This window comes from Perna viridis, chromosome 13, assembly GCF_037379345.1.
Source record: "Perna viridis isolate PV_CMFRI_1.1 ecotype Kerala chromosome 13, ASM3737934v1, whole genome shotgun sequence".
In the NCBI taxonomy this organism is placed as follows: domain Eukaryota; kingdom Metazoa; phylum Mollusca; class Bivalvia; order Mytilida; family Mytilidae; genus Perna; species Perna viridis.
In genome coordinates this window covers 13362000-13385809 of record NC_142457.1, presented here as the reverse complement: position 1 = coordinate 13385809, position 23810 = coordinate 13362000, and the positions used below count along the sequence as shown (strand labels likewise).

At 32.3% G+C, this 23810-nt stretch overlaps 2 long non-coding RNA genes across 5 annotated transcripts; one reads left to right on the top strand and one right to left on the bottom strand.

The window, feature by feature from the left end:
• Nucleotides 1-233: 233 nt before the first annotated feature.
• On the top strand, nucleotides 234-19728 carry LOC148599656 (uncharacterized). Of its 2 annotated transcripts, none has more exons than XR_015917796.1 (3): nucleotides 234-391; nucleotides 3477-3590; nucleotides 19600-19728. It is a non-coding gene; the product is annotated as an uncharacterized LOC148599656 (long non-coding RNA). The 2 variants fall into 2 exon arrangements; XR_015917795.1 differs by lacking the exon at nucleotides 19600-19728 and adding an exon at nucleotides 6891-7354.
• Nucleotides 18270-23411, bottom strand: LOC148599655 (uncharacterized). Of its 3 annotated transcripts, XR_015917799.1 has the most exons (4): nucleotides 23179-23411; nucleotides 21429-22821; nucleotides 20554-20958; nucleotides 18270-18677 (listed from the first exon to the last, which is right to left on the bottom strand). It is a non-coding gene; the product is annotated as an uncharacterized LOC148599655 (long non-coding RNA). The 3 variants fall into 3 exon arrangements; XR_015917798.1 differs by lacking the exon at nucleotides 20554-20958 and having other exon boundaries at nucleotides 18399-18677; nucleotides 22699-22818; nucleotides 23179-23388; XR_015917797.1 differs by lacking the exon at nucleotides 20554-20958 and having other exon boundaries at nucleotides 18399-18677; nucleotides 22699-22821; nucleotides 23179-23379.
• Nucleotides 23412-23810: the final 399 nt, after the last annotated feature.

The window sequence follows — 23810 nt, the reverse complement described above, 5'->3', positions numbered from 1 at the left end:
TATTTCAATATGGATTATGGTAGAATCATGGTTCCCTTAATTGCTCTTTCTTATTTTCCTCTTCTAGTATTTTCTGTGGGTATAAGAGTACAGTTCCCCCAAAAGTATTTGTCGACATGTTATTACTGAATATACATGTAGGTGGTCGCTAAGACTTATGGTGTCAGGACAACCAAATTTTTATCATTATCTAATAATAGTGTCAAACCTATGTTAATAGAAACTTCGTGCAATCATACAACCTAAGTATCATTATCGTAAGCCCAAGTTCAACATGAAAGTCTTAGTATAAAATGTGGTTTCTAAATGCCGCTGTTTACATTTCAAAAGTTTTGTTAGAAGGAAAGTTTTAAAATGAAAAGTGCATATTTCTTCATTACGTTAGCTGTTGGTAAGTTATTTTACAATAGATAGATAATATTTCACTCAATGAACCATATTAGAACGAGGTTGCTTGTTATAATTTCAATTATTACAATATTCATAATAAATTATATCACTAGTAAGCTATTTACTTCTGTTTTTTTTCATGATCTTCGATGAACAGAATAAAAATCATAATTAAAGATTTGAAACAAATAGCAACCTCTTGAGTCGTATTATGTAAAGTAACGCCGTTGTATTTTTAGAACGTTCTAAATGTATAGTTTCTGTTAATATTTCAGTTTTAATACGTGATTTGGGACAACCCTGTGTGCACCCCTCCCCCTTACCTCATCAACTAAAATATGATTTTCAGGTACCCTTTTACCTCCCATTTATGAATCATTTTGTCGCCAAAAAATAAAATAAAAAAATCTATTATTTTGGGATTTCGTCTGACTTCTCTTTTCTACACGACGAAGTAAATTGAAATGTTTAAAGATCATCAGACAGCTAAACATCTCAGCTGTCCAGTGGTACCGTGAAGTTGCGGTAACACTGAGGATTTTGCAGTAAAATGAAATATGTTTTCCTTTCCCACCGAAAAAATCGAGTAAATTCACAGAATTTTCAATGTTAAAACCTAAAGAGTATCAAAGCTTCAGTTAAAATGGCTTATATGGTATTTCCTGGTTATTAGTATCATAAATGATACTTTTGGGGTTTTTTTTCGATGACTTGTGGCGATTTTCGATTTTCCAATACAAAGTTGTATAAATTCGACTGTTGAAGTTATTGCTAAACAAAAACGTCTCATAATGGATATCATTCAGTTGATAATTCAATTTTCTACATCATTAAGTCATGTCAAACTTATTTTTATTAAAGAGTTGTCACAAATAGTGAAACATATTACCTCTACCCCTAGGAAAAATGGTCTCCGTTTCAAACAAAATCCTCATTCATTGCAAACGACAGCGTAAAACTATAATCTGAGGCGTTCATAATTAAGATAATGATGTATCCAACATATCTGATCAATTTAGACGCTTACATTTCCCATTGGAGGCTGATATTATTATACACGATGTCTTTTTGGCAGTTATTATGAAGTTCTTTATGTTTAACATATTGTCTAGCAAAGACGACAACAAATTAAAAAGAGGAAATTTCAGAATTACAGCTTATCACTCATTTTACCAGTAGATTTTATTTTTTGTTTCAAGTTACGTATTTTTTACATGATTTTTGATACATGGCCACACCCCTTTAATTATTTATCATAGGGCTCCATATATTTTTGCGCTGACATTTTTGGCTGTAGCTTGGACCATATCATACATTATAATTTAAAGGACCACCCAAATCGACCGGTATACACCTAGGACACTCCACTAAAAGTATCATGGGACGAAGTGTGATTCATTTTTCCTATAATCCTTGAAACTGGGACTTGGTTTGTATCTAATATAATTCTTTTTAGTATACATTTTAATCTATCCATCAAACATTCAAAAGATTTTGAAGTCTCTAATAAACTTCACTCTGAGTAATTAATGTAACTGATATTCTTGCACAAAAACCAAGTATCGGTGGGAATTTAGTGTCTGTCCAGTAATTTTTTTTCGTCTGGCTCTGATCACAGTTAATAAGAGGTATTAGGACACATATAAGGATTAAACAATTCACCTACGATGACTGATTAACACCCCTAAACCCCCACACCGCTTCAAAAATGCCAACCTTACACAAAGGAACTATGGGTTTTCAAGGAAAACTATTTCCTCATTCGGTCATTCACAACAAGTATGTCTGTTTTGGGTGATAGAAAACCTTCAGTTGTACCGGTCTTTTAATAATAGTTTTTTTTATAACCATAAGATTTGTGTTTAACTTAAAAATAATTGAATCATATTTTTTATTGTTTTTTTTTTTAGGAATTTGAGATTTCCGAAACTATCATTCTTTCATGTAACCAAATTTTCCACTGACATTTTAAACAACAACATAGAGATCTTACCCAAATGCAATAGTTATTCCCTGAAATATTTCTGTTTTGATAGTCTGAATTTACAAAATATACTTTTTCATGACAAATCATCGTTCTAAAGGGATATAGTAGCATTATTTAACCTATGTGACATATATGTGTGTAAATCATTCATTTTGTATTCATGAAAACTCCCCTTTATATCATTTTATAATCACTGCGACCAGAATGCGGGGATTCTAATTCCTGTCCTGTAAAAATGTTCAATGTATCTTCATCATAAATGCACAATGGGTATATTGGAATTATGTACAATTTGTGTATGCTTTAAACAACCATTTTCGTTCATTTTGGGGCAGGTTTAAGTGGGTAAAGGGGTAACATTCTGTTACCTAAATGGTCATAAATAGGTTTAATAATGCTTTACTTCCACTCATTACAAAACTAAGACTCCATATGAATGTATTTGAACATTTAAAAGCTTGTTTTGCATTGGTGTTTGACAAGAATGCCAATTACAGGTCAACAAATGGGGGAATTTGAATTTCCAAAAAAATCCCATTTTTATGAAACAGTTATTATTGTCACGTTAAATCTGAGAAATAACCGCTTGGAATGAGAAGATATATCGAATACATCGATATTTAAAAAAATAGTTCCAAACTTGTCTTTTCAACCTAGTTTTTATACATAATATTGTTTTATCCTAAGTTATTGTTTTTTCGGGGGTACCAATTTTTTCTTCTAATAAGACTTGAATGACTTCAAATATCTATTACTTGTGATCACTTGAAAGCTTAGATACTGATTAATTGTACTGTATCAAACAAAAGCTTATTATAAAAACGGTATGAAGAAAACATGTCTACTATTTGTGTAAACATGTAGGTACTAGTATGTTAGAAGTGAAGCGATTTAAAACGCTATTGAGTAGACGTAAAAATAATCATTAAGGAGGGAAAGGGGGGAGGGGTATTAAGAAGATTTACTTTCGCCAAATTCAACTCAAATTTTGCCGAAAACAAACAAAAACTTTCCCCAAAAGGAGTATCTATTATCCGGATCCTTCAGTTCCACCAGTGCCCGCGTGTTTAATATTGATGTTCCACGATTTAATTTTCAGTTGTTTTTGGAGAATTATGTACAGATATCCGTGACTGTATTAAGACACGATGTCCAAGCAACTACTCACTTACCTGTAGGGAAGGAAACTGTGACTGTCCCTTCGCATCCAAAGGTACTTGAAGTTGAATGTTATGACATTCCTTATAATTACATATACAGAATATAAAAAAGGAACATTAGGATATTCTAAATCACACTTTGATAGATTCCGCCTTATGTAATGATTCCAATTTAATCACTTTTAAAGTTATTAATATGGATAAACAAATGCATATGAAACATTACATTCGTTTTTGTCTCATCAAAAAAGTCAACCGTCTAGATAGACAGATTGGAAGCACGCACCAAACGTCTCATGCATTTTGAAATCAAATGTTTTCGTAATTTACAATCCATTTACTTTTACATTAAAAGTGTATGGATATGTCAAAAACATGTTGAACCTTTGAATGAACAGTAAGCCATTTTACTGTGTGCCAATCTTGCACTGTGATCAGGTTATATAGTCTGGTATCAGGGATAACTGAATTCTGCATTGATAATTTTAGTGCATGTCGCAACTGAAAATGTAAGAAATATAAAAGAGTAATCAAGGAAACCAAAAGAATGTAATCCAGGGACAAAGACCAGGCATGGAAAACAGACATACACAACAAAGAACATGAAGTAACTAAAATCATACATACAAAGTAATAAAAGCAAATGAGCAACTCGGACTTCACTAAAAACTTGGAGCATCGACCAGGTGCACCAGTAGGGTAAGCGTCCCCTGCTTTTCTAGAAACACCCGCCGAATTGCTCATAAAAAGTCAAGTCCTGGGTGGAGAAACAAGGAAAGGAAAACCATTACCCGTTGAAAAAATCAGTTTGCATGGTGCAGATGGATACATGATAACGATCCAAGTTCATGATGACGACCATAAAGTATGAGTCCATACGCAGATGCTGAAGGGATGTTGCCACAGATGAAAGGAAAGTTGACAATTTTGAATGAAAAGTCATCACGTTTGTCGTAAAGGTTGGTCAATAGTTTTCCTTTACCATCGATTTCTAAGTGTAGGTCAAGATATGAGGCTGACTTCACAGTGTCTGTAGTATCCTTTATCTCAAGTTCTTTGGAGTAGATACGATGTATCAAATCCCCGAAATTAGGATTGTTTAAAGATAATTCGTCATCTATATAGCGGACACTGAGATTAAAGGATCTAGCTAAACGACATTCTTTCTTTCTGATCAGATCAGATATAAAGTTAGCCTCATAAGAGTGAGTGAAGGAATAGGTCAGCAGTAAAGGAACACAATTTGTTCCCATTGGAAAACCGACGGTTTGTTGAAAAACACATCCAGCACACGGACAAATGTGTTGTAGATTAAAAATTCCAGCATTTTGTAAACATCTTCCTCTGTGTATTCGGGAAGATATTTACAGATATTTAGACGGTAAATCACAATCATCGTCCTTGGTAGACAGACCAAAAGAGGATAGCACAGATTTATTGTTTTCCACAATCTCTTCTTTGGAGATTGCAGTCTAGGTCTTATCATTGCTATTATTTTCTACGTCTACCTCTGATAATAAACATTGGATGTAAAACTTTTTGCAGACAAAAACAATGTTGTTTTGCCTTTGTCTGCTGGTACGACAACATACTTATCATGTATAATGGACAATGTTTTTGCTACACCGGGGTTTTGAAAAACGATGTAGCCTTGGCACTCGTCGACCTACTTAAAACTTTCATTCGTTTCAAAATTGAAGACCTCACGGCCTTTAACCACTCTGACAGAGAATCTATGTCTTCTTGTTCTCGATTTATCCATTTTCTTGCATAGCCTTCGACGGCATCCATAAGAACTTTAAAGTTATAATTCCAATTTATGGAGCGTGGTTCACGGTACTTGGGACCTTTAGAAAGGATATTAAGCAGAGATTCGTTTTCGATGATGGTTAAATCTCCCGTAATGAGGTGACCAGATGGACCATATTTGAATGGAGAGTTTTTGCAAGAACAGTCAGGTGGTTTAGCCTTGAAGTCCTCAATCTCGAGGTTCTGCAGAAGCCTTTTATAATTGAAAATTTTGGATGCAATTTGTGAAGTATAGGAATATGAAATAATTGGTATGGATTTGTCATTGAAATATGAGGGAATTTTGTTGGTAACGTTTTTGTGATGAAGGATGTTAGCCAAATTAATTGCATCTATACCTTTGTTGACAAACGGTAGTCATCTTGACTTTTCACACAAACTGGTTTAAAGAGTCTGTGGAAACCAATATCCAAAATAATGGCAACAAGTCTGTATAATGATGAGGTGGAATCAGAACCAGGAGTGTCAAGACTTGTTTTGAAAGAGAGTGTAGTAAAGTGAGAGGTATAGAATAACGTTTTGTTCTAACGTGATGAAGTCCAAGAGGTTTTTGTAGGAAAGGAAGGAGACCATAAATGGGACATCATGTAACTTAGGTGACGTATAGTGGCGATGGCCATGACTCCTTTCCCGTCTTGGATTTTGTCAAATAAATTCATCACATTTATGCTATTGTTATATTGGCTTGAAAGTTTTCGTTTACTTTTGATGTTGTCATTGCATCCGTAAGGTATTGCAGTACCGAGTCTGCGTATCCAATACTCCTCTCTTTTCCTACGATAGTTTTTACTTAGAACGGGACTGTTCGTAGGATGGTATTTTTTTCTAAAATACGAACTTTTATAGAGAGGATTGAAGGATGTTGTTGATTAAAGTGTTAATAAACTGTTTAATTTAATAAATTTGGTGGTGTTAATTCCCGAACGATGACCCTACATTCTTTTGTTTAATCGTTCTTGCGTTTCTACGACATATACTAAACCACATAAATTGCATTCATTCTAATCAATATATTAAGTTCGTTAATTTCATATACATTTCACCTCTTACATAGTTAATTAAAAAAAAAACTATTAAAAAAATTGCACTACTTTTCGGCGTTCTTGAAACTGAATTTTTTGTTTCAAACGCGATCTGAATATGACCTTTTGTAGAACCCTGAAGTACCAACAAAAGTCGCGAAAATGTTGATTTTGGAATTGAAAACATAAATACATTACGTCGATTTATACCGAGAGAAAGTATACATATAGATCGCAGGAAAAACATGACATTCAATTCTAAATCTACTGTCACTGCAGATTCGCCAAAAGAACTCTTGGAAAAACGTTTTTATTTTTTTTTATAGAAAAATAATGTATTGAACCTTCTATTACACCAAAAGTCAATATTAGGTTAAATAACTGCAACATTAAATATTATATATGGTGATATACCGTTCATGAGGTTCAACCATGAAAACGTTGTTTACACGCTTTCTATTCATCTAATTATTTATCCATCACAACATACATCGCATTGAAATTGTATGTTTTTCGTTAAAGGGTGTATTAAGAATCAAGAATGTGAAAATGGGTGTTACGATGGATTCACAGGAGTGTGTCATCGTTCAAGATGTAGGTGCTATCCCAAATTTGATGAAGCGGGTCTACATTCGATTTAAGGATGATGTATAATCTAGAACTCGTTGTGTACAGTGCTTTGATATATGCATGTTTACTATTTAGACATGAAAGTAGAACAATTCTTGCTTGAAATATCTTGGTTATTTAAACTATGAAGCATTTCAAATTTCAAAGTCTTGTAAACTTGTATTTAAGGCATTATCATGATAGAGGTGTAAAAATCCTTTATATAAATTACGATATAGTTATTGTCCGTCATTTGTAGTCATAATTTTGACATAAGATGTCGTAACTACGAAATAATGTCTTTTTCAAGTGCATTTCGCAGGCTGTTGTACCAATATATTAGAATTACGACAATTAAAGATGTGTCTATGATTTAACTTATATCTTAAATAAAACACGTACATATAAAAACTGAAAATATGGAAAATATTATTCACACTCGCACATAAACACAAAAAGTACTCGCAACATGAACTCCAATGAATTAACCGGAAGTGACATCATTGTTCGACATACTCTATCAACAAGAGAGATCCCATTAATAGCAATGTACTCCATGTACGATTCACATGCGGGCTATAACATTTCATTAAAAAGTTTCTTGATGCAAATAATTTGGAACTCTAGAAAAAATAATAAAATAGTAAGGTAGCGAGGAATAGGAATGTGACAAATTTATTGTTTTTCAATTCTAGATGTGTATTATTAAAGAAAAATCAAATCAAGTGCGAAGTTAATGGAAAAAAGACAAATGCAAAGCAAAACAATTAGTCAGGAAACAAAATGGAATTCAATTAATAATATCGAACAATATTTCGACGAATGGTTTTCAATGAAATACTTTTTTTCCTTTTTAATACAAAGCTTGCTTTTATTCTGCCCTCAAATACTGATGTAGTTTAGTCTGTGTTGTTAATTCAATGGCACGAGTGTATGCTTTGCCAATGAGGAACGACGTTGTTGATATTTCATCACGTAACTGATATTTTGACGATATAACTTTAAACAGGTTGTAATAGAAATAAACCTGTATCTTAAATGCCATACTTGTACATTTACACCTTGCTTTTGAAAGGTTTAGTATTGTTAATAATCAAAATTTGCATGGTCTTGAAAATAAAAGCAAAATATTTGAGCATAACATGAATCATAAAGTTTCAGTTTTCACAAAAAATATGAACATTTTTTTTTATTTAAAGATTATCAAGTTTCAGGTTTTGTAAGAATCCGGCCAAATGGGAACAGTCAAATATAATTTCACTCGAGGATGAGTTTCTCTTTTTGAAAAGAACATTAATTGGAATCTGCCTCATTGGATTTCTAAAATATTTTTCAATAGAACGTTAGAAAAATGCGGTTTTTGAAAGAGTTATCTGCCTTTGAAATGGTAATTTTCAATGCATTTTATAATGAAATTATAACTCAATTAACCAAAGTTATACGGAATATGTATAGTCTTTTTTTCTTGATTCTGATGGTAAAAATAGTCAAATTGAACTTTAAAAATGGGAGTTTTCATACCATGTTTCACCCACTGCCTGACTCTTATAGAGATTTACACTAAACAAAGTAAACTGTAAGGGATTAACTGTCAAAATTAAAATATTCATAAATGATTTTTCTTTTGTGTGATGCTAAGAATTTGAGTTCGACAGAAAAGCATGGAATAGCCAGACATTTGCAGACGCAAAAAAATATTGACGCTCATGGTTATAAATATGGTGTTGAAAGACAATATATTATTTTTTCATATTAGCATGAAACATTAATTTTTTTCCATTCAAACAATCTCAGCAATTATATGCATCATTATGAATTTCATTTTGGACAATAATTTATGTACATCGAAAACAATGAACAGAAAACATATATTTCGAAAAGTATTCAATGAATTCAAAGCATAGGACAAAATTTAAGCGGTGCTAACAGCGCTCTTGTCGTGATATAACCTCGAGAAAACCGCATAAAAACAACAATCGATTAGTCATATAGCAGCGTCCATGTAACTGATAATAAAACTCTGATATTTGCTTTTTATGCTGTTTGTGACAATTCAGGTTGAGGAGTGCATAAACATGACCATGGGAGAGAATCGGTCATCGCAAAATTTCATAGTGTTAAATTTGATAATAATCAACATTTCACAAAAAAAAAACATATTTATCCAATTTATACCGCGGCAAATTTCTAATCCAAATCTTCAAATAAATCACGTGAGAGAAACGATTAAAGTCAATCTTCAGTACGGCGTTAATAAATATATTTATAACAAAAAATGTCTGTAGCTTGAAATTCTACACAACACTCGAAATTTTCAGCATAGGTTAACAGGATTTTAACGGAGAAATACGACTTTCATTTCCGGGAATAAGTAACATCAAAATATATAGAAATCACTGGAAATCTAATAATTATATACCATATAATGTGTTTCTACAGAGTACAAAATTTGGTTGGTTCATAGAATTTCTTCACATTATTATATTCCTTATTGTATACGTAACTTTTTAGCAAATAAAATTTGTGGATCACCAGGCTCGTTTATTTACTATAGACAAGTTAACATGAAGCATATGAAAATAGCGCGACATCATTGTTTAATGGGCGACGTCACTTCATTCGACTTGGAACTTGGATTTCAATGTCGAACGTAATTTGTCGCTTGAAATTAATTACGCAATCAATTTTTATTTCACATTCAGTCATTAAAAACGTCTTACCATATCCAAGGAAATAACAAATTTTAATCAAATTTAGATATTCACTTTTATGCTCAGCATACGTCACCGGGTATTTACGGAGAAATACGTGTTTCCGTTAGGTTTGGACCAATTGTTACCATATAAATCACCGGAATAATGAAGGATCGGTACGACCAATTGAATTCAACCAATCAGAATGATAAACTGGATAAGATATATATGGTAACTGAAGTACAAGGACAGTTACTATAACTATATGAGATATTAAAAATAATATATGTCGAAAGTGGCTCAAATTAAACGTCAATACGAATAATGAATTTGTGAATGACAGCCACAGTTTTATCTTCAATATTTGTTGCCCCGACGACGGCCGTAACGCCAAGAATTTGGGCTCACATTTATCAATTTGTTTTTACGTTTTATTCATATTATATTTGTATTTAGTTTCATGTTACCTTTTAAATGTGGCTATCGTTCACAAACTCATTATTCCTATTTGAGATTCGTAATTTTTTGTTTTTTTTTTTTGTTTTTGTTTTTTTCTTTGGGTGGGGTCAAGAAACCAATTAATGGGGACAAAATTTATAATAATTTTATACTTAGAATATCGGAAGCCTTTGTTGTCTATACAAATGTACATTGCTACCTGTAAGTCATGATGCAAGTGAACTAGCATTATAGTTATACTATACATGTGTATGTTGAAACACAGAACAGTTATATTTATACGGTGTCCGTATTTATTAGACGTTTACATAACATCATTAAACAAGCAGCGTCGTAGTTCCATCAAAAATAAAACGACTTTGCTAAATTGGTGCTGTTTAATGGTACTTTAACATAACGGACACTAAAGAAAGCCAGACAAAGAGTCGCCTCATCTCATTTTTTTAATTGTTATAACAAATATCTATTACAAGCAAAGAATGTACTAAACCTTAGGAGATCATATCAGATGGATACGTCAATAAAGGTTGGGTTTACGTTTAAGGGCCACTAAGCTCTTGATTGTTTTAAAACGGAAGAGGATATGCATGTCTGGTACTTCTGTTTTTTATCCGTCTAAGGCCACATATTTCATGCCAAATAATAGTTGAAAAAATATATAGCAATTCAATTTACAAAATGTCAATGCTCGGTGCTGTTCCGAAACAATTATATGTACAAAAGTGCGAAATTCAATTGAACACGCTTAGCTTACAATATGGATGATGAATGTGGAAACTTGTCATGATTTCAATTTCTGTTTAGATCATAATACATGCATAAAATGCACATCCATGAAAATGTTGGTTGAATTGCCATGTTTTGTGATAACTGTCAGTAAAGCAGTAGTCACAGAGATTAGTAAACATATTTTACTCGGAATTCATGTAATTTCTGAGTCTTATAACCACCTGATGTCGATCAAAAGGACGTCCGTTTTATTGGTTCATTCAACCTATTCCAACATTTTGAAATTTAAGTTAAAAAAACAAAAATTTCATGTTGGAATAGGTGGAATTATTGTGTAAACATTGGACAAACAATCGGATTAGCTTGTAAAAACATTATTTAATTGGTGATGTTAATTACAGGTAAAAAGGTGATTTTTTTGTAAAAATGTTGGAATTAATATGTTTTGTAAATGTATCCTTTGCTTACTTTAGTACAGTTACTTTTGATTTTTTTAATGTTTATTGGGAAACTGTGCTATAAAAACTGATTTTGTCTGATATTGTATTGTTCTATTCTGTTATATTTGTGAAGACTTTGTCTGAATCATGCCTCCTGGTATCTTCATGGAATAAATGATTTGAACATTAGGCTATAACAACATCTATTGTTCTCTGCATGTTGGAATAGGTAGAATATGTAATTTCAAAATGTTGGAATAGCTAGAAGACACCCGTTTTATTACCTCCTTATAAGTACTTCCACCGCGAAAGAGATCTAGCGGATGGATATTAAAATGTATCCTATTGATTATTTAGTTTAAATACACTGCACGTTTTTACAGTATACGATTGAAAAAAAAACATAATTGAATGTCAAGGAAAAAATCAAATACATCAAAGAATTTGAACTATATTTTATTAATGCCTTTGGAATCCATATATGGATTCGGCGTAATTGACTATGCTAAACTAGTTGGGTTGAAGGTCAAAAAAAGATTTTTAAACGAAAGTCCATGCTCCCAGTTTTTAGTCGAGTCCGAGTTGCTCATTTGCTTTTGTTACTTTGTATGCATGATTTTAGTTACTTCATGTTCTTTGTTGTGTATGCCTATTTTCCATGTCTGGTTTTTGTCCCTGGATTACATTCTTTTGATCACCGCTATAACATTGGTTTCCTTGATTATTATTCCCCTCATGATACGGAAGATCTAGGCAGTGTGTGGCACAAACAGAAACGTCAAATTCCTAAAAAAAATGAAAGTAGGTTTTTTTATTTACCAAAATAGAAAATAGTAAGAGCAAAAAAGGTTACATCGGAAACATTAAAATTAGGGGAGATAACAATTGGTCACCCAACTGTGCAATGCTAGCGTTGAATAATGATTCAAGAAAAATGTTCTTCTTAATGTGTTTATTTGACTGTAAAATTCTGTAGTAAAGTAGGATGGCTGTAAAATATTTTATTACATATACATATTTTGAAAATGAATGCAATAAGTGTTCAATTTCTCTTAACAAAAAAAAAAAAATACATTTGTACAAAAATCATATAAATATAAAATAAAATACACGAAAACTTCATTCTTAAAAAGCTCATAATTACCCCTTTCAAAGATATTTTGTTTTCCATTGAAGCAGTTTTGATACCGCCAACTTGATTTAAAAATATAATAATATAATAATAAAAATCAAAAAAAAAAAAAAAAAAAAAAAAAAAAAAAAAAAAAAAAAAAAAAATAAAAATATAGTATTTAAAAATAGTTAAATTTAATTTTTATCCAGACTTTTTTAACAAATAAAACCTATAACAATTGTTCATAAGTCACATTATTTAGTATTTGATTCATCCGTGAATAAATTTATTAAGGATGTAGACCAAGGGTAAGGAACAAAACTCATACAAATCATTGGAACGTTTGTATTTAGCATTTGCATCAATCTCATGTAAGCATCAACGTAACTTGGACTGCTTTCATAGGAAAGCTTGATGGACTTTGGTGAAATTGAATATGACACAAACATATCACTGACTTCAAGAGTTATTTCCTTTTCGCTAGGTCTACGTCCTTATGCTATGTCATAACTGTTCTAAAGAGTACCAGGTTTAAGATTCATAATGAAATATTGTGTCGTTATTACCACCCTTAAATGGTATCAATTTCCCATTTAAACCATACATCCTTTTCCGATGTTCCCATCTTTTTTCTCCATAGAAAATATCAATTGCATTCCCATTTGGTGTAGTTATTGTATTATTACATTTTCACATCTATACAATCTCTGAATGTAAAGTAAATTCGTGCTATCTCCATTAAACAGTTGCATTAAGAAATAAAGCGAGGTTTTATATTACATAATTTTACTCCCCTTTAGTACTTGAAGAAAGCAAACGACTTTTATGATCGAAATATGCCCTGGAACTTGCATCGATATTTGCGACTTTAAGAATTAAATGCAAAAGACAGTGTCATCTTTCACAAAAATTACTGGTAAGTTATATCGACGCCCATTAATAAAATGAAGATAAAACCAATAAATCTGCATTTCTAAATCAAAAAAGCTTATAAATTATTTCATTCGTGCAAAAATATGGAAAATACCAGATTCGATTCTCTTAAATGTGGCTCGGCTAAAATGCATAAAATTGCTATAACCTTCCAGAGGCATATAGATATAATTACGAAGAAGCCTAAACATGGAATAGAATGAATAGAATAACTAGATTGTAAGAACTTTTCAACTGTAACCATATTTATTTTTATTTTTCAATGTAATGATTGTTTTGTCCTTTACTACTGGTAACAAGATCAACACACTTTTGAAACAGAGGACAGAACTTTCCACAAATGGCATACATAACCAAAAAACATGGTAGCAATTGGCGATTGAAGCGTCAACATTAGTGATGATATATGTCTAGCATTATCTTCTTGTGCTGTTGCGAAGAGTAAAGCAATGTGGTACTGCCACTGTGACGAAGACTGCATCTATTTTGACGACTGCTGTTATGACAACAATCAATCGAAAGTCAATGAATATATTGAAACAACGGAACGAAAAAGATATACCTGTAATAAACTGGGATCATCATATTCTGCTAATGTTTTGGGGTTTTTCTCAATTGATTCTTGTCCACCATCTTATACCAACAACACAATAATATGGCTTTGCATCAAGGGGATAACTTTGAAACGAATTTTGTCGTTCTTCTAACAAATCTCTAGTGTATAAAAACAAATATTGTGCTCTCTGTAACAATGTCACTGAATACGAATAATTCTTTCGTGAAGTGAGTAACTTAAGGTTTGGTCGGTTTAAAAAATTCCTCACATTCACAAAAGAAAAGTGAAAGTGAAAATCTCCGGTATATCTAAAAAGTAAGGTATAATTTAATTCTTTCATTTATGATTGTAACTAAAACAAACTTATGGATAAATATCATAAATATTTATTGATAAAACAAACGAGCAAAGAAACTCTATCAAAATACTTAATAATACTTACATGTGAAGTATCTCCTTAATTGTAACTTTGAAACAACAGAATCGTATATATATGTACAAAACAAAACGTTATGATAAGCCATTGCCAAGTATGTCTAGATTCAGAAAGAAATTCTAAAAGTACATAGAAAGATACATGTAACATCTAACGGGGATTTTCCATATTATTTTGTTAAATTGAGTGTTGATTTCATTAAAATGCACTGCAAGTAAACATTTCTAGGGCAGAAAACTCTTCAAAATGCTCATTTTTTTCTATTTATATTGAAAATTCTGAGCGAACCTAGTTATGCAGAGATCAGATAATAATTTTTTTTCAAATATCTGTGGATTTTTTACATGCATGTTTGTTTCTGATTTTCCTATTTTACAAAAACTTACACTTAATAGCACAGTTTGTTATAAACTCATAATTATGCTAATTCAAGGGTTTTGTTAAATTTGTACACCCTTGTTTCCCTCTCGTCAACAATTAAGGACACAATTGTTTGATTCACAATACCTTATAATGGAAGAGTAATCAATGGAACCAAGGTTCTAGCGGAAATCAAAAGAAAGTAATCAGGGACAAAGACTTAACACAGCAAATAGACATACAAAACAAAGAACATTAGGTAACTAACAAAATACATACAAATTATCAAAAGCAAATGAGCAACTCGGACTAAAAAACTGGCAGAAATGAGCGGTATATAGACAGAATTGTATAAGGAAACCTGTCTGTAGTAAACATTGGCTAAACTGAGTAAACTGAAAATCTTCAGAAGTTTAATCCGAAAAAGGTAGGGTTTAAATAGGTTTCATTCTACGGTAACTAAGGAGGTTAATGTTAAATAAAGGTGTGGTGGGTAATTAATTTGTTTGACAATGCTTAATGGTTATTATTTTGAGTTGTAAATCATACTAGAAACATTTCTCTCGACGATAAAGATACAAAACTAATTTGATTTTATTAAAGATTTTCAAGACGGGCAGACGTAAAGGTGAACCGTTGCTAACCAATTCAATTGAAGAACTTACTATGATCTGGATGTCTGACACTGAGCTCACGGAGACGTTGATGTACCAAAGTGGTATTTTATATGGATAAGAATGCAACTTATGTGGTTTAGTATATGTCGGAGAAACGCAAGAACGATTAAACAAAAGAATGTGCGATCATTTTTCGGGAATTAACACCACCAAATTCCCGACATTTTATCAACACTTTAATCAACAAGATCATTCAATCCTCTCTATGACAGTTCGTATTTTAGAAACAAAAATTACCATCCTACGAACAGTCCCTTTCTAAGTAAAAACTATCGTAGGGAAAGAGAGGAGTATTGGATACGCAGACTAGGTACTGCAATACCTCCCGGATGCAATGACAACATCAAAAGTAAACGAAAACTTTCAAGCCAATATAACAATAGCATAAATGTGATGAATTAATTTGACAAAAATCCAAGACGGGAAAGGAGTCATGGCCATCGCCATTATACGTCACCTAAGATACATGATGTCTCCATAGATGGTCTCCTTCCTTTCATCAAAAAAACCTCTTGGACTTACATTAGGACCGAATTTTATTCTATACCTCTCGCTCTACAACACTCCCTTTACAAAAAAAGTTTTGACACTCCTGTTTCTGACCCCACCTCATCATTATACAGACTTGTTGCCATCATTTTGGATATTGGTTTCCACAGACTCTTTAAACCAGTTTGTGTGAAAAGTCAAGATGAAGACAAACGATCATATCTTCACTTACCGGTTGTTAACAAAGGTATAGATACAATTAATTTGGCTAACATCCTCCATCACAAACACGCTACCAACAAAATTCCCCTTTATTTCAAAGACAAATCCATACCAATTATTTCATATTCCTATACTTCGCCCATTGCATCCAAAATTTTCAATTATAAAAGGCTATTGCAGAACCTCGAGATTGAGGACTTCAAGGCTAAACCACCTGACTGTTCTTGCAAAAACTCTCCATTCAAATATGATCCATATGGTCACCTCATTACGGGAGATTTAATCATCATCGAAAACGAATCTCTGCGTAATATCCTTTCTAATGGTCCCAAGTACCGTGAACCACGCTCCATAAATTGGATTTATTACTTTAAAGTTCTTATGGATGCCGTCGAAGGCTATGCAAGAAAATGGATAAATCGAGAACAAGAAGACATAGATTCTCTGTCAGAGTGGTTAAAGGCCGTGAGGTCTTTAATTTTGAAACGAATGAAAGTTTTAAGTAGGTCGACGAGTGCCAAGGCTACATCGGTTTTCAAAACCCCGGTGTAGCAAAAACATTGTCTACTATTCATGATAAGTATGTTGTCGTACCAGCAGACAAAGCACAAAACAACATTGTTTTGTCTGCAAAACGTTTTACATCCAATGTTTATTATCAGATGTAGACGTAGAAAATAATAGAAGTGATAAGACCTATACTGGTACCACACTCTCCAAAGAAGAGATTGTAGAAAACCATAAATCTGTGCTATCCTCTTTTGGTCTCTCTACCAAGGACGATAATTGAGATTTACCGTCTATTCCTAAACTCCACAAGAATCCATACAAATAACGTTTCATAGCTGGATCTGCAAAATGTACCACCAAACCTCTTTCAAAACATTTAACTTCTATACTCGCAACTGTCAAAGAGGGTCTACAGTACTACCACAATACTTGTTACTCCCGTAGTGGTATTTATTCAATGTGGATCCTGAAAAATTCGAAAGATCTTTTGGAGACAATCAGTTCAAGACTATGAACTGAATATAATAGCATTAAAACATATGATTTCTCAACACTGTATACTTCTATTCCCCATACTCAGTTAAAATCCCGAATTAAAAACATTACACATCGTTGTTTTTTCCAAAAAAGATGGTACACCTAGATACAAATATATAGTTCTGGGTAGAGATTCCTCATACTTTGTAAGAAATAATTCCAAATCATCTTCCAAATATACAGAGGAAGATGTTTACAAAATACTGGAATTTTTAATCGACAACATATTTCTCCAGTGTTTTTCAACAAACGGTCGGCATTCCAATGAAAACAAATTGTGCTCCTTTACTTGCTGACCTATTCCTTCACTCTTATGAGACTGACTTTATAGCTGATCTGATCAGAAAGAAAGAATATCGTTTGGCTAGATCCTTCAATCTCAGTTTCCGCTACATAGATGATGTATTATCTTTAAACAATCCTAATTTCGGGGATTTGATACATTGCATCTACTCCAAAGACCTTGAGATTAAGGATACTACAGACACTGTGAAGTCAGCCTCATATCTTGACCTGCACTTAGAAATCGATGGTAAAGGAAAACTATTGACCAAACTTTACGACAAACGTGATGACTTTTCATTCAAATTTGTCAACTTTCCTTTCATCTGTGGCAACATACCTTCAGCACCTGCGTAAGGAGTGTTTATATCACAACTCATACGTTATGCCAGAGCTTGCCGAAACTACGCAAAGTTTTTGTATCACGCTAGAACTCTAACAAATATGCTTCTGGATCAGGGTTATGTTGCTCGGCGTGTGTTTGTAGAAAAGCAGAGGCCGCTTACCGTACCGGTGCACTTGGTCCAAGCTCCCTGTTTTTAGTGGGGTCCGAGTTGATCATTTGGTTTTGTTGCTTTGTATGTATGATTTTAGTTACTTTATGTTCTTTGTTGTCTGTTTTCCATGTCTGGTCTTTGTCCCTGGATTACATTCTTTTGATTACCGCTATAACCTTGGTTCCCTTGATTACTCTTTCAATCGGTTAACTTTTTTCGGAATAGTACAATACTTCTTTATAACCCTCTCAATGGCAACGATACCCCTTGAAGAAGTCAGATTAAGTATGCCAGGAACTGTACAAAATAATGCATGTGGTGAAAAACATACTTCTGACTAATGAATAAAACAAGGGAGTATTACTGGAGAACAAAATACAGTTGATGATGGAAATCAAACCTTATCTATATTATAAAATTCAAATTAAGTATGCAAAAAAAAAACTTCAATCAATTGTGATCAATGAAGAAGGAAAAAAGCGTCATAGTGAGTATCTTTGGTCTCTGAATTATTATAACTAGCAGCTTTTGCTGTTGTACAAATTAATAAAAACATACAATACAGAAGGAATATAATATTTTAAGCATATTTTCACGAATGTTTCAATGAATATTTTATTGACCATATACATTGTTTGACTTGTTTGGTAATTTTTCTTTTTAGTTTTCCTTCATGAGCGTCAAAGCCAAAACTTGCATTTACATTTTCCATTTTCACAGTCTTTTCTTTCATGACAATCAGGACAGTCAGCAGTTTGCTTACAACCTGAAACAATAATATTACTACAATTACAAATATAACTGTTATATATGATAAAAAAGATCAACACGTAATTCCATGGAGATCAGTGAGGAATTGAAATGCCGGATAAATCTTACATGCAAATCGAAGGAAACCATTTGTTTTACACATTTCGATAATATAAATGACATATGCATACTTCTTTGTCCAATACATAAATGAGTTAATGGTTTATCACTACATCTTTCATCTTTTTGGTTAATCTGCTTCTATGGATCATTTCTTTGCTTCATTATATTTCGGTTCAACATTTTGTTTACCACTATTAATAATTATTTATTATCAGTATCATTTCGTGCAAAGCTATTGAATGATAGTTATGTCTAAATATTACGCGGGTGTGTTAAGGAGAAATGTCATAAATTGTCATATTTTCATCAACGAAAACAAGCTACTTTTAAACTCATCTTAATACGTGAAATTTCGTCGATGTTCATATTTTAAGTATACAAGGGCATAAAATGAAACTTCCCAAACACAAAAAGATCAACAAAATGTCAAAATGTGCTGTAAAAATGAGTCACGTGATCGGTTAATCAAGCCTTGATTGGACCACATAAATGTCAAAAGTGCAGTGGGAAGATGACAAATTTGTAGATCCAAATTTTAATGGTAGGTCAATGAATATGCATATTTTTTGACAAAGTGCTGCAGGAAGTCTAAAATATCTACATGGAAGGTACAAAATGGCCCGTAACTTGCATGAGATGGGATATTTTGGCGTTTCCTTGTATTTTAACGAATATTAAAACAAAACGCTACCGATAGATAACTTCCCACAGCAGTTTTCTGGTAAAATGAAATATGCCCTTTTAAATCAGGTAAATCGACATAGCGCATGCCACTGCACTTTTGCATTTTCTAAACCATATACTTTCTCACATAGCGGCGATATGGAAACAGACGCCCTGGCAACCTCAGATAGTTGAAATGTGACGGATACGTGTGAACAACCGATTTAGTTGCGATAGCAGACTACACTTTAAGTTTCGTATTTTTTGAAAAAAAAATTAAAACATTTTTCATTGAATATTGTAGTTATTTAAAATATAACTTTCAGAAAAGTTACTAATTGTGTTAAAGATGTCTCCTTTTTCTGCTGAACAAAACATGGTAACCCCCCTTTTTTGTATGATTTGGTGGCAATAATCCATATCCAATAATTTCGTGGCAATATTTCCTTACATTAGAAATTTGTTACGACTTGTCAATCTCCAAAATCTACATAAGTGTATACAGAAAGTTCAATGATAGTGATTTTGACATAGCCCCCCTCCCCCCTCCCCCCCCCAACACATACACAAATACACTTCACCATAGTAGCAAATGAAGTATCATCATTCAAGGAATACATGTATTCAACAGTTATTTTAAGGGTGTACATAATTAGCTTTATTTAGCTTTATATTTGTCTGTACATCACTACATGTATTTTTGTTTAAATATGCTAGGGATAAGTGTTGATACATGTACATGTATATTCATGCAATAATTCAATGTTTTTCTCTTACATGATATGGCTATGAACATACTTAAAGGTCTGTTTTATAGTTCATAGTTGACACATACATGTATGATTAACAGGAAGGGTCATGCTACTTCAAATTTTCTGAGTTTTCGACTTTTGTTAAGATTACGATTGCAAAAAGAAAAGGTATGATCTGTTTTAATGAATGAACACATTTTGAACATGTACTGCAAAATTCCCTGCAACATATTTTTGATATGAATTATGTTCTTTTTAACACTTTATTTTCAAAATAATTATGTATACATACACAATACTATTAACTGTTAGCACAATTATAGAAAGTTATGTTAATCACATTGATCACTGTACCTGTCCTATAGGATATGATTCCATTAACACCTCCATCTAATCATTGGAATGCAGTTAAAACACAATTTTGCACGAAACTTTTTTCAAATGCACTTTTCATTGAACACATTACTACTTATATTTCACTTATACATCCAATTTCAATGTACACATGAATTAGGGCAAGTAAATACTTTCTTCTGTTAACTTTGCAAACAGTTCTTGAAATCAAAATTGAATCCTGCATCTAAGTTCCAGGGAATATTTATTCACAATTGATTCTTGTCAGCCTCAGTCGAAAACTGTTGAAGTTCGGTAATATTCTATACTCGATATTCCATTACCAAAGTTATAGAACTATCAACCATAAGTAAAGTTAACCCTGCTGTCCATGGTTTTGAAACAGCTTGGAGTTGGGAAATATCTCTGTAAACAAAGACAGTAAAATTCAAATTGGCATTTCTTTCATGCAATTAAAACGTCATTTAAAAAGCCATACATACGGCCACACGGGTAGAAATAAATTAAAAAATTCTTCACACATAATACAACAATTTGACAAGTCATTGAATATATTATTGAAAGGAAAACAATAATTTGCATTCCTGATTAGATAGTGTTTGTTTAAAAAAAGTACTTTACAAATTGATTAAAACTGTTAAAAGAAGATAATTTAAACAGACAGTTACTAGTATCAACGTACAAATTTGCGATATGGTTAATATATTTATCATTTCAATACACATTTCGGCAGATGAAGATTTTTCGTGTTTGAAACTGATGACAGTTGCTCGATGTATGTTAGTAGGTCAGTGATGAATGAACCCCGGCCAGGCGATCCCGCACATAATTACAACCGGCTTACCCATGCAGAAAGATTTTAAGATACCACTTACCTAAAATTTGAGAATTGTTGTACTGGTAACATGTATGACTTCAGAATTCGTCGATGATCGAAGTGTAATGTCTCGGTAAATGCAAACATGACGTCTTATTTGTTTACTACAGAAGCTCTGACGTTTCAAGCTCCTCTGTGACGTTAAAATCGATACAAAAATGCGGTCAGTTTTGTTATGATGTGTTTCTTCATAAAGATGAGGGTTTATTCAATCGTTAATTTGATAGATTAAAAGAACTAAGGACTACATTTAATACTAAAATATTCGTATGTGTTATTTACAAAGATTTTGGCTACTTCCGGAAAAAATTCTCCCAACTTAAAACGTCACATTTTGTGCGCAGGATCAGACGTCAACCAGATGTTTAAGAAAACTCCTTAACATACCCGCGTAAAAAAAACAACATTTTATTCACTGAAAGATGGCGTCAAATCATAATTGACATTAATTGCCCCGAAACTTTTCGACTTTAGACTTATACTAATACAGGTGTTCAAAAACTAAAAACGAAATTCAAAACGGTAGACAAACTTTGTTGCCCTATATTCATTGTTATTCATTCGTGCATATGGTGTTTAAATTTAAAGAGCAAATACGACCTTCTCTGATTTCCTTGAATGCCGTAAATATCTACGTAACATATTTCTGAAACAGGGTATGTGGGAATGCATCTGATAAGGTATCTAACCCAAATCATTTTTTTCAGATATCAGTCCTATATTGAAAAATACTCTGTTTATGCTAAAACAATGAGTAATGAGGGTTTGTTTTTTATTTAATCTGTAAATTAATCAATTATTCCAATTATTCTTTGTACTAATATGACCACGGAATTACCGATTATGACATTATAGCATGAAAACGTTATTTGAACACCACCGGTATAGTCACTCCGCATTGAAGATGAAGGTTTTGCGCGTTGTAAAACTTCGTTACTGGCACCAGCTCAGCCGGTGTTGTAATATCTATTTTTGTCCGATTAATTTTAGACATGATTTGGTTATGGATCAGATTAGTACTCTGTTTTTCTGTTTCAAATTTATAAATTTGAGTCAACTGCACAACATTATTATCAACTATTTAAAAGTGAGAAGAATTTAATACAATTCAAAATTATTTTTTTTATTATGTTTGGCCTCTTGATTTTCCTTTCATCCTCTCCACAGACTTTCAGTATTAATTAATACATCTACTGCCATTGTCGACTTAAAAACTCTAACCTCCTCCTAAAAATAAATACATAAAGGGATAGGAATTAAGCACTTACTCTCATTCTTTGAGCATATACAATGGCCATACTTTGAACACCGTCGTGGGTAATTAGGGCACCATGTGTAGGGGTCAACATGTACGCACTCTTTGTCCGTAGAGCAAGTGTTAGCAAATACTACTACAAATTAAAAGCAGAAGGAAACAAAGAGTGAATAAGCCAATTAAACATTAGCTATTGACTACTTAGCTTAACCAATTATTCTGGGGTTTATTAATCTCAAAAAATTTAAACAAATGCATTATCAAAGTCAAAGTCAATTGTAAACCACCATTCACTTGTATTACCTTAAAATTAGATACTCAATGTAAGAACACGGTTGAAATATGTTATTGTGGAAACTCCAAAAGATTTCGAAAACAACAAAACTTTTTTAAAGAGATAAATCAATTAGCATACGCGTGATTCTAATAAACTAAAGCATATCTTATATATAGATAAAGGAAAAAAACACAAACAAAAAGATCATAGGTTTACCTGTGACCATTGCAATAAAGACTAGTAGTATTTCCATTCTTGTAGCAGTTATCACACAAGTAACTGTTAACTTGTCTTTATAACTAGAATTCGTCTTTAAAAACAAGTCACGTTATTAATGTTAAAAATAATGTTTAAATTTAGTTTTTCCCGGATCTCTGTGTGTAGAAAATTAATAAAATCCTGGTTCAGCTGATGATGTATTTGTGAGTTGAAGAATCCTGACAATAAACTACAAGTATATGTGTATTAACAAATTGGTATTGTTTGTTATAACTTTACCTTTAGTATGATATAAATACTACAAGTATTCGTAACAATGTTAATTAATTTAAATACAGTTGAGGGTCATGCTGAGTGTAGTTCATCAACTATTTAATATTTTACTTCAATTAGCCTAGCTTTATTGTAAGACATTTTAAATAATATCATAATTGTTTTATTTATACACATTTTCTGTGCTGGTTTGACTACTGACTTTAACCAATGACAATTTTATGCTTCCCGTTTTTGTAGATTTAAACCGGAAATAATGCGTCGTAGTTCGCATGTTAAACCTTGTATAACCCACCTTTCTTATCGAAAATGCCTATACATGTACCAAGTCAGGTCCATTGCGATGGTTTCCAACT